The sequence below is a fragment of the Lithobates pipiens genome, unplaced genomic scaffold, assembly GCF_037356315.1.
Source record: "Lithobates pipiens isolate NorthernLeopardFrog02 unplaced genomic scaffold, aLitPip1_a1.2 Scaffold_28, whole genome shotgun sequence".
Taxonomy (NCBI): Eukaryota; Metazoa; Chordata; class Amphibia; order Anura; family Ranidae; genus Lithobates; species Lithobates pipiens.
Genome location: NW_027507789.1, coordinates 9,123,428 through 9,138,076, shown reverse-complemented (window position 1 = coordinate 9,138,076; position 14,649 = coordinate 9,123,428). Strand labels below are relative to the sequence as shown.

The window sequence follows — 14,649 nt, the reverse complement described above, 5'->3', positions numbered from 1 at the left end:
GGCTCTGACAGGTCCCGCTCAGTGAGCAGAGATGGACCTGTCATCCACCGGTTCAGCGGAGATCAACACAGCGACCCCCCCCCCCCCCACTGAGCTAGTGGAGTCCACTGAGTGGATCTGCCCCGTGAGAAAGGGGCCTTAATCCTCGTACACACGATCTGATTTTACGCAGACAAAACCTCAGACTTTTATCCGAAGGCGTGAGCCTGGATTTTGTCTTGCATACAAACGCAAAGGAATTGTCGGCCAACAAACACGAGAGTAGCGACGTACTATATGATTTTTCAGCTCTTTGGGCTCCTTCTGCTAATTTCGTAGAAGTTTGGATTTGCGCTTTTCGTTTCACGCTTTTCCGTTCGTTTCTGAAAGGCCATTCCTCAACCAGCCATTTTGCGGAAACTGAGGCGATAACGTGTTATTTATTATTGGCCTTGGAGTTATTGCTTTGACCCAAGTCCAGTCCAGGAACCGGAGGAGGAGGATTTCTTGGACCAAAAATTGGTTGCTTTATTAATGGTGACCAGTTATGTCATATGCCTTTGCTGCGGGAGCTCCAGGAGAATAATCCGGATGATTTCCGGAATTATCTCCGGATGACGGACCCCCTGCTTTCACCAACTCTTGGCATTGCTGACCCCCCTATATTACGAAGCCGGACAAATGCTTTTATTTTATTTTTTAATGATTTCATTTGGTATATTTTCTATATTTTTGGGTGCATAGAATGCAGTTTTTGGTTAAGTTCTATTGGCAGATAGCGTGTCTAATTTTATTTGTTTTCTTTTTTTTAATGCACAATAAAAAAAAAATGTGGAGAATAATACTTTGCTGTGTGTTTTACTTCAAATGACAGTTTGGGAGTGGCAGTTACATTTTTTTTAAAAATACAATGTAAAATTAACAAGGGACATCAACATAGTTGTATCTTTGATCTTAGAAACTACAGGATAATGGTGTTGTGATAATTTGGCCAAAAAAAAAAAAGCATAATAATATTATTCTTGATATCACTAGAAAAAAAAAAAACCTTTGAAAATTTGTTTGCCATAACTCCATCAGTATCACCAGCAAAGCAGCTTCATTATTATCCCATTAACCACTTACAGACCGGACCATTTTGCTGGTCAAAGACCAGAGCACTTTTTGCGATACGGCACTGCGTCGCTTTAACTGACAATTGCGCAGTCGTACGACGTGGCTCCCAAACAAAATTGATGCCCTTTCCCCCCCCCCCCCCCCCCACAAATAGAGCTTTCTTTTGGTGGTATTTGATCGACTCTGCGGTTTTTATTTTTTGCACTATAAACAAAAGAGCGACAATTTTGAAAAAAAAAAAAAAAACGCAATGGGGGTTAAGGCAACAAGTGCAAACTACAAGTGCAAAGTGCACTTGAAATTGCACTGAAGGTGCACTTGGAAGTAAAGTCGCTGTAGATTCGAGGGGGACATGCAAGGAAAATAAAAAAACAGCATTTTAGCTTGCACATGATTGGATGATACAATCAGCAGAGCTTCCCCTCATTTCAGATCTTCCCCTCAGATTTACAGCGACTGCATTTCCATGTGCACTTGTATTGCAAAGTGGATTTGCCTTTTGTAAAAAAAATATATATATATATATATATATATATATCTATAATAAATATCCCCATTTAAAAAAAATAAAAAAAACTAATTTTTTCCTCAGTTTAGGTCGATATGTATTCTTCTACATATTTTTGGTAAAAAAAAAAAGTTTGCAATAAGCGTATATTGATTGTTTTGCGCAAAAGGGACAGATTTATAGCATTTTTATTATTATTATTATTTTTACTAGTAATGGCGGCGATCTGCGAATTTTCAGCGGGACTGCGATATTGCGGCAGACAAATTGGACACATTTGACACATTTTTGGGACCATTGAGAACTATACAGCGATCAGAGCTAAACATAGCCACTGATTACTGTATAAATGTCCCTGGTAGGGAAGGGGTTAACATTGGGGGGGCGATCAAGGGGTTAAATGTGTTCCCTCACTGTGTTCGAACTGTGGGGGGGGGGATGGGACTGTCTAGGACAGTGATGGCGAACCTTGGCACCCCAGATGTTTTGGAACTACATTTTACAATGATGCTCAACCACACTGCAGAGTGCGTGAGCATCATGGGAAATGTAGTTCCAAAACATCTGGGGTGCCAGTGTCATTAGTACAGTGACAGTGCATATATTTTTAGCATTGATCGCTTTATTAGTGTCGCTGGTCTCCCCAAAAAACTGTCAAAAGTGCCAGTTAGTGTCCAACTGGCCGCCGCAGTCCCGATATAGTTCTTACTTAGTAGGAATGAATGAAATACTTGTATAGCGCACAATGCGAACTGAATCGCCTCTAGGAACACACGATCTGCCTCTACACCCCTGAAAGAACCGGGATTTGTGGGCTTAGACACATGCACAGATCCCGTTTCTCGCTCTGTCACGAGCGATCGCGGGTTATCACACCGGCCGGGCGCTCGCATCGGCGCCAGGCACTCGCATGGGCGCCGGGCACTCGCATCGGCTTCAGGCACACGCTGCAGGCGTGCGCGCGCGCCCCTATGGGCCAAAAAGAAAAAGCGACGTAAGGTAACATCGACTTGCCCAGCCAAGCCAACCTGCCGCAGTGAAAAGGCGGCGGCCGGTCCGGAGGTGGTTAAAGTAGCGCAGTGTCGTAAAAAAAATTGTCTGCTCAAGAATGGGGGCGGGGGGGGGGGTAAATCTTCCGGAGGTCAAGTGGTTAATGCATCGTAATGCATTAAAGCAGTATTAAAACCAAAACTGAAAAAAAATTTGTATAAAAAAAGATATGAATTGCTCCACAGTGAAAATATATAAACAGCTGCACAAATGGTGCAAATATACAAAACAGTTCTGTGAAAGTTATATATAGCAACAAATATAAAACAAAGTGTCAATACTGTAAAGTAAATATAAAGTAAAGTAAATATAAATGTCACTGCTCTAATTACTGTCAATAAACATCAATGTTGCAAGATGAGTATATTTGTTACAAATCACTGTTAATGTTGAACATAAATCGAAACTTCCTATCTGAATGCCCACAGACGCTTTGGAGGGATCGGGCGCTCTCGCATGCGCGTGTTCTCTGCCATATGTATTAAAGCGGGAGTCCACCGGGACTCCGCGTTTTTTTTTTTTTTTTTTAAAAGCCAGCAGCTGCAAATACTGCAGCTGCTGACTTTTAAAATAGTGACACTTACCTGTCCAGCGCGCCCGCGATGTCGGCACCCGAAGCCGATCTCTAGATCGTCTCTCGGGTGCTGCCGCCGCCATCTTGGGTATGGGAATCAGGAAATGGAGCCTTTCGGCTTCATTTCCCGGTTCCCTACTGCGCATGCGCGAATCGCGCTGCGCAATAAGGATGCTCCCCGCTGCCTCTGGGATCCGTGTGTTTCCCAGCAGGCAGCGGGGCACTTGCGGGAAGGGGCGGGCACTTGCGCCCCTTTCCGCAGAGAGCTATCCCGGAAGTGGGTGCAGTTACCTGGATTATCCAGGTAACTGCACCCCCCTCCCCCCTGAAAGGTGCCGATTGTGGCACCGGAGGGGGGGAGGGTTCCGATGAGCGGAAGGTCCACTTTAGGGTGGACCTCCGCTTTAAGTTGCCTTACTTGATACATTTTCCTATACAAGTGTTTTTATTGCGCATTCAAATGTGTTTATGTATTTATGTATTGTTGTTTATACATTTTATCACTGTTTATATTTTTAGACAGTCGTTCAATCTGTTTTACTGTCTTGAGAATCCCCCAGAACGAAGACCCTCGAGTCGAAACGCGTAGGGACACCCACGATTTTTTTGGTGGGATCTAGAGCTTTTTTTTCTTGCACGAAGAAAGACATCCTGTGCAAAATTTTGCATCTACTGTTGCATTGTTTTCATTAGTGTCTTGAGATTGTATTTAAAAAAAATAAAAAAAAAATTGTATTTTTAATTCAATCTTATTTTATTCAGAAAAAAAGGTTGAGAAAGAGAAGGTAAACAACACAAGCAGTAACAAGATACACCAACAGTATGCTTCGTATGTGCCTGTACAAAAACATGTCTATGGTACATATAAATGGATTGAAAGCCTACCAGGAAACCGTTAATGATATCAATCCATGTTTGGGGGAGAAGGGGAGAGGGAGAAGAGAAAGAGAAAAAAAAAATAGATTATATATATATATATATATATATATATATATATATATATATATATATATATATATATATATTTATATATACATACATACATACATACATACATACATACATATATATATATATATATATATATATATATATATATATTTATATATCTATATATATATACATATACACATACATACACATATAGACACATACATACAGATAGAGTAAAATTAATACAGCGTATAAGCCAAAGAACCTTTCGTCTTCAGTACTGCCAGGGGGGATCAAAGCTGACCCCTGCGCAGAACTCCAGACGAAATTATATAAAAATCTGCAGGAAAGATATTACGTAGTGTTCTTACACCAGTTCAGGAACACTAGATAAGTTGGAGCCATGGTACATTAGCTAGATGTATTCCCAGGGGTGTATGGAAATATATAAAAAAAGAAAAAGAATCAGGGACATATAAGAGGGGGCATAGCGATAGGGGACGAGAATCACTCCATCATGGACCCAGGGCGACGCCGTCCAGGCCATGTTCAGCCCAGGAGATAAACTCAGAGGAATATCGGAAACATGGACCATGATGTCCAGGTGAGAGTAAACTGTTCATTTTTACCACATTCCTCTGCCAACAGACGTTCCAGGTCCCTTATGCGGTCCACCTCCATAGCCCAGTCCCCAAGGGAAGGCATGATCGTCGATCTCCAGTGACGGGGGATCACTACCCTGGCCCGCCGCCAGGAAGTGTCGTAAAATATCTTTTTTGATGGATTTGAATGCACCAGGGAGTATAGATAAGAGAGCCACCTCAGGTGAGGGGTGTAGAGAGGTCGCCATCAGCTTACAGTAAAGTTTGAATATCTGTTGCCAATACTTTTGTACCGGAGGGCATTCCCACCATATGTGGAGCATGGTTCCCCCGGGAGCTAAGACACCGCCAGCAGGTATCTGGTACTCCCGGGTTGAAATGGTTTATCGTCGATGGGCATCTGTACCGTCTCGTTACCAGTTTAAATCCCTTTTCCTGGGTCTTAGTGGCGAGGGATATTTTGTGTGTCAGGATAAAGCATTTCTGCCAGTCAATAGGAGAGATAGGGTGTTGTAGTTCTGTCTCCCGGGCCGCCGTAAACGGAGGGAGGTCAGGGGAGGAGATATTGAGCAAGAGGGAGTAAAGTTGAGACACCACATGCGTTGGGGGTTCTGCCTGCAAGAGCAGTTCCTCAAACCCTGTCGGTTCAGCAAGGATATCTGGAATGGAGGGGAAAGTCCGGATGTAGGAGGTGGTTTGTTGTCTCTGCATCCACTGCATGGGATGTCGGGAGGTCAGATTGGTAGGGGTATCTGTCCTTAAAGTGGGATCTGCCCGAAGAACTTGGGCAAGTCTCCTATGGTCTTCTCTTTGCCATGGTCCAAATTTTGATACACCCATAGCTGGAGGAAAGGCCGGGGGCCCCAAAGAAGGGAGGCATAGGCCCCATATATTTTGATAAGCCCCTTTTGGTCAGCATGCGGTCAAAAATTGTATTTTTTATATATAGTTGTCATAGTGGAGTCTTTCCAAAACCCCCTCCCATAAACCTCCTTTCTGTATCCACTGCTGAACATAAAAATCCTAATAAAAACCAACGGTGATCGAATTTCAAAAAGTCCCCAAAATTCCAAAGATAATCAGTGCAGGAATAAAAAAAAAAAAAAAATTAACACACAAAAAAGATACGTGCTTCAGATAAGTGACACAAATCCACCAAAAATGCGTTCACACCTGGCTGATTGACCCTCGCTGCAAGGGTCAAAAATCACCTGGGAACTAAAATTCGCAGCTCCAACAGATGAGGGCCAGTCCACACCATAGAAACGCAGTCCGGATGAGTTGCTTTTCTGCAATGACGTGTTTTTTTTATGCGTTTCGGGGCGTTTTATGCATTTTTGGTGCGTTCCGGTGCATTTTTTTTGGTGTGTTTTTGATGCAGTCTGGTGCATTTTTTTTTTTTACGTCTCTTTTTTCCTTACCTTAACCGCTTCAGTATATAACAGAAAAAGGTATAGCGCTAAAATAATAAATGAACAATAAAGTCCATCAATCAATAAATATTAAAGTGCGATCGAATCCAGATCTCCATCCAAAGACTGATAAAGCGGAAAAGGATAGCCACCACCAACACCCAAATCAACTGACCCTTACCGTTTTGAAAAAAAAAAAAACGCATTATTTTTTTACATTTTGCTATAATAGTTATCCCCCAAAAATATATAAAAAAACTTTTTTTTCTTCGGCCGATACGTATTCTTCTGCATATTTTTGGTAAAAAAAAAATCGCAATAAGCGTTTATTGATTGGTTTGCGCAAAAGTTATAGTGTCTACAAAATAGGGGATAGTTTTATGGCATTTTTATTAATAATTTTTTTTTTTTTACTTTTTGCTATAATAAATATCCCCAAAAAATATATATAAATTTTTTTTTTCTTCAGTTTAGGCCGATACGTATTCTTCTACATATTTTTGGTAAAAAAAATTAAAAAAAATCGCAATAAGCATTTATTGATTGGTTTGCGCAAAAGTTATAGCGTCTACAAAATAGGGAATAGTTTTATGGCATTTTTATTAATATTTTTTTTTTTACTTTTTGCTATAATAAATATCCCCAAAAAATATATATAAAATTTATTTTTTCCTCAGTTTAGGCTGATACATATTCTTCTACATATTTTTGGTAAAAAAAGAAAAAAATATCGCAATAAGCGATTGGTTTGCGCAAAAGCTATAGCTTCTACAAAATAGGGAATAGTTTTATGGCATTTTTATTAATAATTTTTTTTTTTTACTAGTAATGATGGCGATCAGCGATTTTTATCGTGACTGCGACATTATGGCGGACACATCGGACATTTTTGACACATTTTGGGACCATTGTCATTAATACAGCGATCAGTGCTATACAAATGCATTGATTCCTGTCTAAATGACACTGGCAGTGAAGGGGTTACCACTAGGGGGGCGATCAGCGATTTTTATCGTGACTGCGACATTATGGCGGACACATCGGACATTTTTGACACATTTTGGGACCATTGTCATTAATACAGCGATCAGTGCTATACAAATGCATTGATTCCTGTCTAAATGACACTGGCAGTGAAGGGGTTACCACTAGGGGGGCGATCAGCGATTTTTATCGTGACTGCGACATTATGGCGGACACATCGGACATTTTTGACACATTTTGGGACCATTGTCATTAATACAGCGATCCGTGCTATACAAATGCATTGATTCCTGTCTAAATGACACTGGCATTGAAGGGGTTAACCACTAGGGGGGCGATCAAGTGGTTAAGTGTGTCCTGGGGAGTAGAGTGATTCTAACTGTTGGGGGGGGGCGTGGCTACGTGTGGCACGTCACTGATCACTGCTCCCGATCACAGGGAGCTGTGATCAGTGACACTGTCACTAGGCAGAACGGGGAGATGCTTGTTTACATTAGCATCTCCCTGTTCTTCCTCTCCCGACTCATGGAGTTTGCCGCGGCCGCGTGCCAACTCTTAAAGGGCAACGTACAGGTACATTAGCTTGCCATTCTGCCACAGTATAGCTGCATGAGGCGGTCGGCAAGCGCTTAATACAGCGATGGAGGTTTGCGGGTACGAGCCGACCCACTGCAGTATAATGGCGGTGGCTGGTCGGCAATCGGTTAAGCTCCGATGGATGGGACGAAACGTGTTGGTCGGAGCCCAGGCTGAGACTGCCATTCGCCCCTCTCTATACACAGGTCTGCCATTTGATGTGCGGCGCATGGATTTCTTTACCTGACATTAATCAATTAACCAATTAACCGGCGTAATAAATGTTTATATTGATCCCGGACATATCACCTCTAGAATACAAAGCATTTCCAAACTCTTTGTGCGTCCATAAAGCCCGTCCCGTCCTTCTGATGAGCCAACAATATCAGACAATGGTCAGCTATGACAACATACTACACCGTCTCCATCAGACCTGCTGCGTCCCCGATAATCCGGACCTCATTGTCTCGGTGTTTGCAGAGGAACTCCGGCGCGGCCAACAGCCGATTAAAAACTGCACCATGCAGCAAAAAAAAAACATTCACCTTGTTGTCCAAAGTCAATATTTACCACACGGCAGCAGACTGATATCACATGTATGTCCCAGTCAGTCCGATTCACAGACCGGCTAAAAATAGAATTGTTTATACATTGTAGCGTCCTATCAGAAAAATCCAAAGGAGGGTGTTTATAAATAGGGAAGCGATCGATTTACCGATCGCCGGGTGCTGCTTCTCTGCTCCACGCCTGTGAAAGGAGAGATAGGTCCGTATCTTTCCCTGATTGAGATCCTTTTGAAAGCCTTTAACCTTTTGGCACCGGCTTCAGTCCCGGAAGGTTTTACCCCCCTCCCCTGCTTCCTGACCAGGCCATTTTTAATTTATTTTTTGCACACGGCACTGCGTCACTTTAACTGACAATTGCACAGTCACGCGACCCTGTACCCAAAAAAAAAAAGTATGTCCTTTTTTTCCCACAAATAGAGCTTTCTTTTTGTAGTATTTGATCACCTCCGTGGACTAGAATTATTGCTGACGCTCTATCGCTCGCGGCGATACCTCACATGTGTGGTTTGAACCGCGTTTACATATGTGAGCGCGACTTACGTGTGCGTTCGCGAGCACGCGGGGACGGGGCAGATTTAAAAAAAAATGTATTATTATTTTACTTTAATTTATTTATTTTTACAGTTTCTAGTTAGTTTTTATTTATTTATTTATTTATTTTTACTTTTATTTATTTATTTTTACACTTTCTAGTTACTTTTTTTTTATTTATTTATTTTTTTTACTTTTATTTATTTATTTTTACACTTTCTAGTTACTTTTTTTTTTATTTATTTATTTATTTTTACTTTTATTTATTTATTTTTACACTTTCTAGTTACTTTTTTTTTTTTTTTTACTTTTATTTATTTATTTTTACACTTTCTAGTTACTTTTTTTTATTTATTTATTTATTTATTTTTACTTTTATTTATTTATTTTTACACTTTCTAGTTACTTTTTATTTATTTATTTATTTATTTTTACTTTTATTTATTTTTACACTTTCTAGTTACTTTTTATTTATTTATTTATTTATTTATTTATTTATTTATTTATTTTTTACTTTTATTTATTTATTTTTACACTTTCTAGTTACTTTTTTTTTTATTATTTATTTTTTACTTTTATTTATTTATTTTTACACTTTCTAGTTACTTTTTTTTTATTTTTTATTTTTTTTTACTTTTATTTATTTATTTTTACACTTGGGAGATGAAGAGATACAGACATGGATTTCATATATAAAAAAAAAAAAGAGCAGCCTAGGGTGACAACCATGGCTCCCTCCAAAGATACGAGTGACTTAGCCACCCCAGGACTGGAAGCGCGTTCTCTGCTGGATTGCCAGGTGAAATATAATGCCGCGTACACACGATCGAATTGTCCGGCGTACTTAGTCCGACATACAATCCGAAGGATTATGCGGCGGACTTTCTACCGAACGGACTTGGCCACACACACGGACACACAGAAAGTCCGGCGTTTGCTTGCGCGATGACGTACAGCACATACGACGGGACTAGAAAAAGGAAGTTCAATAGCCAGTAGCCAATAGCTTCCTTTTTCGTACTTGCTTCTGAGCATGCGTCATTCTTAGTCCGCCGGACTAGCATATTGTCTGCTGAAACCCAAGTCCGGCGGGAAGATTGGAGTGCAAAAATACTTTCTTAGTCCGCCGGACTTCGCGCTGGAAAAGTCCGCTGAAGCCCACACACGATCGAATTGTCCGCTGAAATGCGTTTCGGCGGACTAAGTACGCCGGATAATCTGATCGTGTGCACGCGGCATAAGTCAAACGAAACTTGAAAAAGTAAAACAAATGCAGCCACCACAACGTGGACTAGTAAGCTGCAATATATGACGTTTCTGGTTTTGGGTTTAGAAGATACATTTTAAGGCGTTAGGAGGCTGCAAGAATTGGAGATCAGCGTAACACACCACTGGAGTTTTCAGAAATCCTTCCCCAATCAATCAGCAATAGAAGATTCACTGTTTATAAATCCATAGCCAATCAATAAAAAAAAAAAAAAAAAGACGACGCGCAATGAAAACGCTAAACGACGTGGAATCAGGAGTGACCTTTGCATTTTCTTATTGCATTCCATATTCCAAATCAAAAAAAAAAAAAAAAAAAACACAACTAAAAGCATAAAAAAGAACATCAAATTTGGGATATGCCTAAAAAAAACACATCACAACATAAAGGACTGTAGATGGAGCAAATCATAATGTGTTTAATGAATATTAAGGGAGAGAATACAGACGATTCCGGATATTCCGATGAGCCTCTATGGACTCAGAACTTCAAGCAAATATTATATAAGCCTTCATATATGACATACTATAGATTGCCCCACGGGGTGCCCAACCTGTGTTGCGGAACTACAAGTCCCATCATGCCTCTGGGAGTTATGCTTGTAACTGCCAGGCTTGCAATGCCTCGTGGGACTTGTAGTTCGACAACAGCTGAAGGGCCCATGGGTTAAGCACCCCTGGAATATCCCATCATCATAACCTACTTTAGCAACCTTTCTCAACCGTTATACCGAGAATAACCCCTAAAATAATGATCAAGTCTCAGGGAGCCCTTACTAAATCCATTGAGGGTGGGGGGGGGCAATACCGGGACAGGTTTGTCCAGATCCTAGGTCAAGGATGCGGAACTGTATCCCAACCCCCCACTGTTGATGCATACTCAGGGACGGACTGACCATTGGGCCACTCGGGCACTGCCCGAGGGCCCCAAGCCACTAGGGGGCCCCCATCAGGGTTGCCAGCCTCAGTAAAACCAGGGACAGTATGTAAAAATGTGTGTGTTTTTTACATCCGTCTCTGAAATGTCCCTTACCGACATCCTTTTGGTCTAAAAATCCTGAGATTATAGCTGCCCCACCTCTCCAGTACCTTCTCAGCCAATAGAAACATGTCTGTGTATACTGTGTGATTGTATACTGTGTGTGTGTGTGTTTGTGTATACTGTGTGGCCCCATAATCTCTGATTGCCTGGGGGCCCCATAATCTCCTATTGCCCGGGGGGCCCCATGAGTTGTCAGTCTGCCCCTGTGCATACTATAGAATGGCAATGACCTTCTTGCTCCGCTGGGCCCAGGGCAGTTGCGTCTCCTGCCCAACCCTTGTCCAAGCCCTGATTAGAGGTCAATGCTCCATACATTGTTGGTCGGTGAAAAGAAAGCCCCCCCCCCCCCCTTTTAATGTGGTTGTTAGATTCCTACTTTTGGATAATTAGAAACATAACCGTTATGTCAGTTGTGGAACTGTCAAGGCACCACCAAATGGAAGGTCAATCAGCCACAGCTCAAGCAGCGACCTAAAAACCCCTGTAGGAACCTTTGGGTTCCATGAAAACCTGTTTGAGAATGGCTATACTAGAGTATCTCCCCCCCCCCCCCCCCAGAATCATAACATACTATAGGAAACCAGCGCCATCTCTGCTGCCTCTGACCCAAGTGCCAATCCCAGTCATTTAGAAGTTGAAGTTGCCCCCTTACCTGGGTTCCCCGTGCAGGGTAGTCATTGCACAATGCCAGCTCTGTTCTCCAGCCTGTTAAACCAAGTGACTGCTCTTTGTCAGCTTGAAGTTAACAATCAAGACTTTTCGGTTAAATATTTACCCTTGTTGACCCTGATAATCTACGTGAGAAAGGACTGGCATCTCACACAATACCTGCAGCCTTCCTTCCCACCCGTGTCACTTGTTTGTGTGCTTTTGTTTTCATAGCTTTAGTTTCTTTTCATGTAACGTTTGCGAATCTGGTAGGTTTCATCTGGTCATACCCGCCTATCGCCACCTTTCCAAGGCTGAAGTTTGTTCTTTGCTTTCGAAGGGGGAATAAGAGTTTTACACTTACATTTTGTCTTGGAGGGTGGACATATGGTCTCCTACAACTTCTTAGGTGGTTGTAAACCTCCGTGAGGAATGTGTACCTATAGGTAAGCCCCGTTTTTAAGGCAGGGCAAAAAGAGCAGCTGCCCTGGGCCCTGTCATTGTTGTGGGGCCCAAAGCAGCTGCCTCATACTTGCCAACTATCCCAGTTTAAATTTCCTTGTCTCTTGCTGTGTCCTGATATCTCAGTGTGAAGTGTTGCTACTAATGCTGCCCAGCTCTGCCCTATTGTTGTGTACAGATGACTCACCTGCAGACCCTGTGTTTACATGTAAATAACCAGCATTCATATGTAAATAGCTGCAGTATAGAATGACCCCTGGAGTGAGGAGTTGATGTGCTGTAACCTCTAGCAATGAATCAGTGAGCGCTATTACTGTACAGTAATCTCAACAAGCAGAAATCATGTGCTGTAACCTCTAGCAACCAGTCAGTGAGCGGTAATGATACACTGTAACCTCTGGCAACCAATCACAATAGCTGCCTGATCTGATTCAGTAAACTGATTTTGAGTCTAGCTGCTATTTATTGTATGTCTCAGAGCAGGTGGAGAGCAAAACTGCATGGGGGAGGGGGGGGGGGTGCCCAAGAAAAGTTTTGCCCAGGGTCCAATCAATATTAAAGACGGCCCTGGGTAAGCCAAGAATAAGGCTTACCTATACGTACTGTAAATATATACTAAATGTGTGCCGTTTAGGAGATACTTACTGTGTTGTGTGCCGATGATGTCATCAACACATGTGCTGTGAAGAAACAGCCCTCCATGCCATTTCTTCCCGAGCGAGTGCCGTGACTGGCGGCTCCCACATGCATGCATGGGAGTGACGTAACGCAGCTCCGGCCAGTCACAGAGCCGGAGTCCGCACCCCCAGAAGGAAGAGGGGCAAAGAGCGGTGGACAGCGCGGGCTTCGTTTGCAGGTGCCACATAATGGGCTAGTATGCGATGCATACTAGGTTATTATGCTTTTACTTTGCAGGGAACAAAAAAGGATGTGAAACCCATCAGAGAGATCCTTCTTCAATTATCAACATTACAAGGAAACCATCCCCCAATTACTAACATTTTAAGAAGTTCCTCCTCTAATTACCAACATCGCAAGAAGATCCTCCTCCAAATAACAACATTGCAAGAGGACCCTCCTCCAATTACTAACATTGCAAGAAGATCCTCCTCCTATTACTAACATTGCAAGAAGATCCTCCTCCAATTCCCAACATTGCAAGATGATCCTTCTTCAACTACTAACATTGCAAGAAGATCCTCCTCCAATACCTAACATTGCAAGATCCTTCTTCAATTATCAACATTGCAATGAGACCTTCCTTCAGATCTCAACTTTGCAGGGAGACCCTCCTCCAATCACAAACATTGCAAGAGGATCTTCCTCTAATTACTAACATTGCAAGAAGATCCTCCTCCAATTATCAACATTGTAGGGAGACCCTCCTCCAATTATGCACATTACAAGGAGATCCTCCTCCAATCACTAACATTGCAGGAGGACCCTCCTTCGATTACTAGCATTGCAAGAAGATCCTCCTCCAATTATCAAAATTGTAGGGTGTCACGTACCTGGTATAGGAGCCCAGAATGTAGGGAGCGGACTCTCGTAAGCCTCTGGCTCGAGAACCCCTGGGAGTGGGGACAGGGACTCAGGAGTTCAGAGGGCACAAGTGCCAAGCTGGTGCAGGACTGGTCCGGACCCTTGGGAAGAGGAGGATCCACAGGAGCGCTGGGTAACAGGCACTTGGCAGTCAGGCTGGGACAGCAGATGGCAGCAGGCACAAGCGGTCAGGCTGGAACAGCAGGTGGCAGAAGACACTCAGCGGTCAGGCTGGAACAGCAGGTGGCAGCAAGGCGGGCCAGAGGTACAAGCCGGGTCGGTAACAGGCGGGCAGCAACGGTACAAAGGAAGAGGCAAAAGCATAGTCAGACGGGCCGTAGGTCGGTGGCAGGCAGCAAGCAGACGTCGTCAGGAACAGGCCGGGTAAACAGGAATCAGAGACAACTAGGTAGCAGAATAACCGGACACGCTGTAGACTGGACAGCAAGGAGGCACAGTGACAAGTTCCTTTAAGTAGCCCTTTGGGCGCCAAAAACGGTCGCACGGCGTGTCTGCGCGCACCCGCGTGTAACCGTGCACCCGTTCGTGACCCCGCGCACCTGCGTGCGTCCGTTCACACCATCGCGCACCCGCGTGCGCCCGTTCGTACCATCGCGCACCCGCGTGCGCACGTTCGTACCATCGCGCACCTGCGTGCGCCTGTTCGTACCATCGCGCACCCGCGTGCGCCTGTTCGTACCAACGCGCACCCGCTTGCGTACGTCCACGCCAACGCGCGCCCATGGATACAGGTTAGTTCTTAACATGGGGGTTCTGTGGGCAGGTCTCCCGTATGCCACTGGATTCCCGGGACGATCATGACATAGGGAGACCCTCCTCTAATCACTAACATTGCAA

General features: G+C 43.2%; 1 protein-coding gene across 1 annotated transcript in view; it reads right to left on the bottom strand.

Moving 5' to 3' along the window:
- KCNJ16 (potassium inwardly rectifying channel subfamily J member 16) overlaps nt 1-11,947 on the bottom strand; it is a 74,589-nt gene extending 62,642 nt beyond the window's left edge. The window contains exon 1 of the mRNA XM_077458671.1: nt 11,792-11,947. The gene's annotated coding sequence lies outside the window, so the exon portion shown is untranslated. The remainder of the gene's footprint in view (nt 1-11,791) is intronic.
- Nucleotides 11,948-14,649: the final 2,702 nt, after the last annotated feature.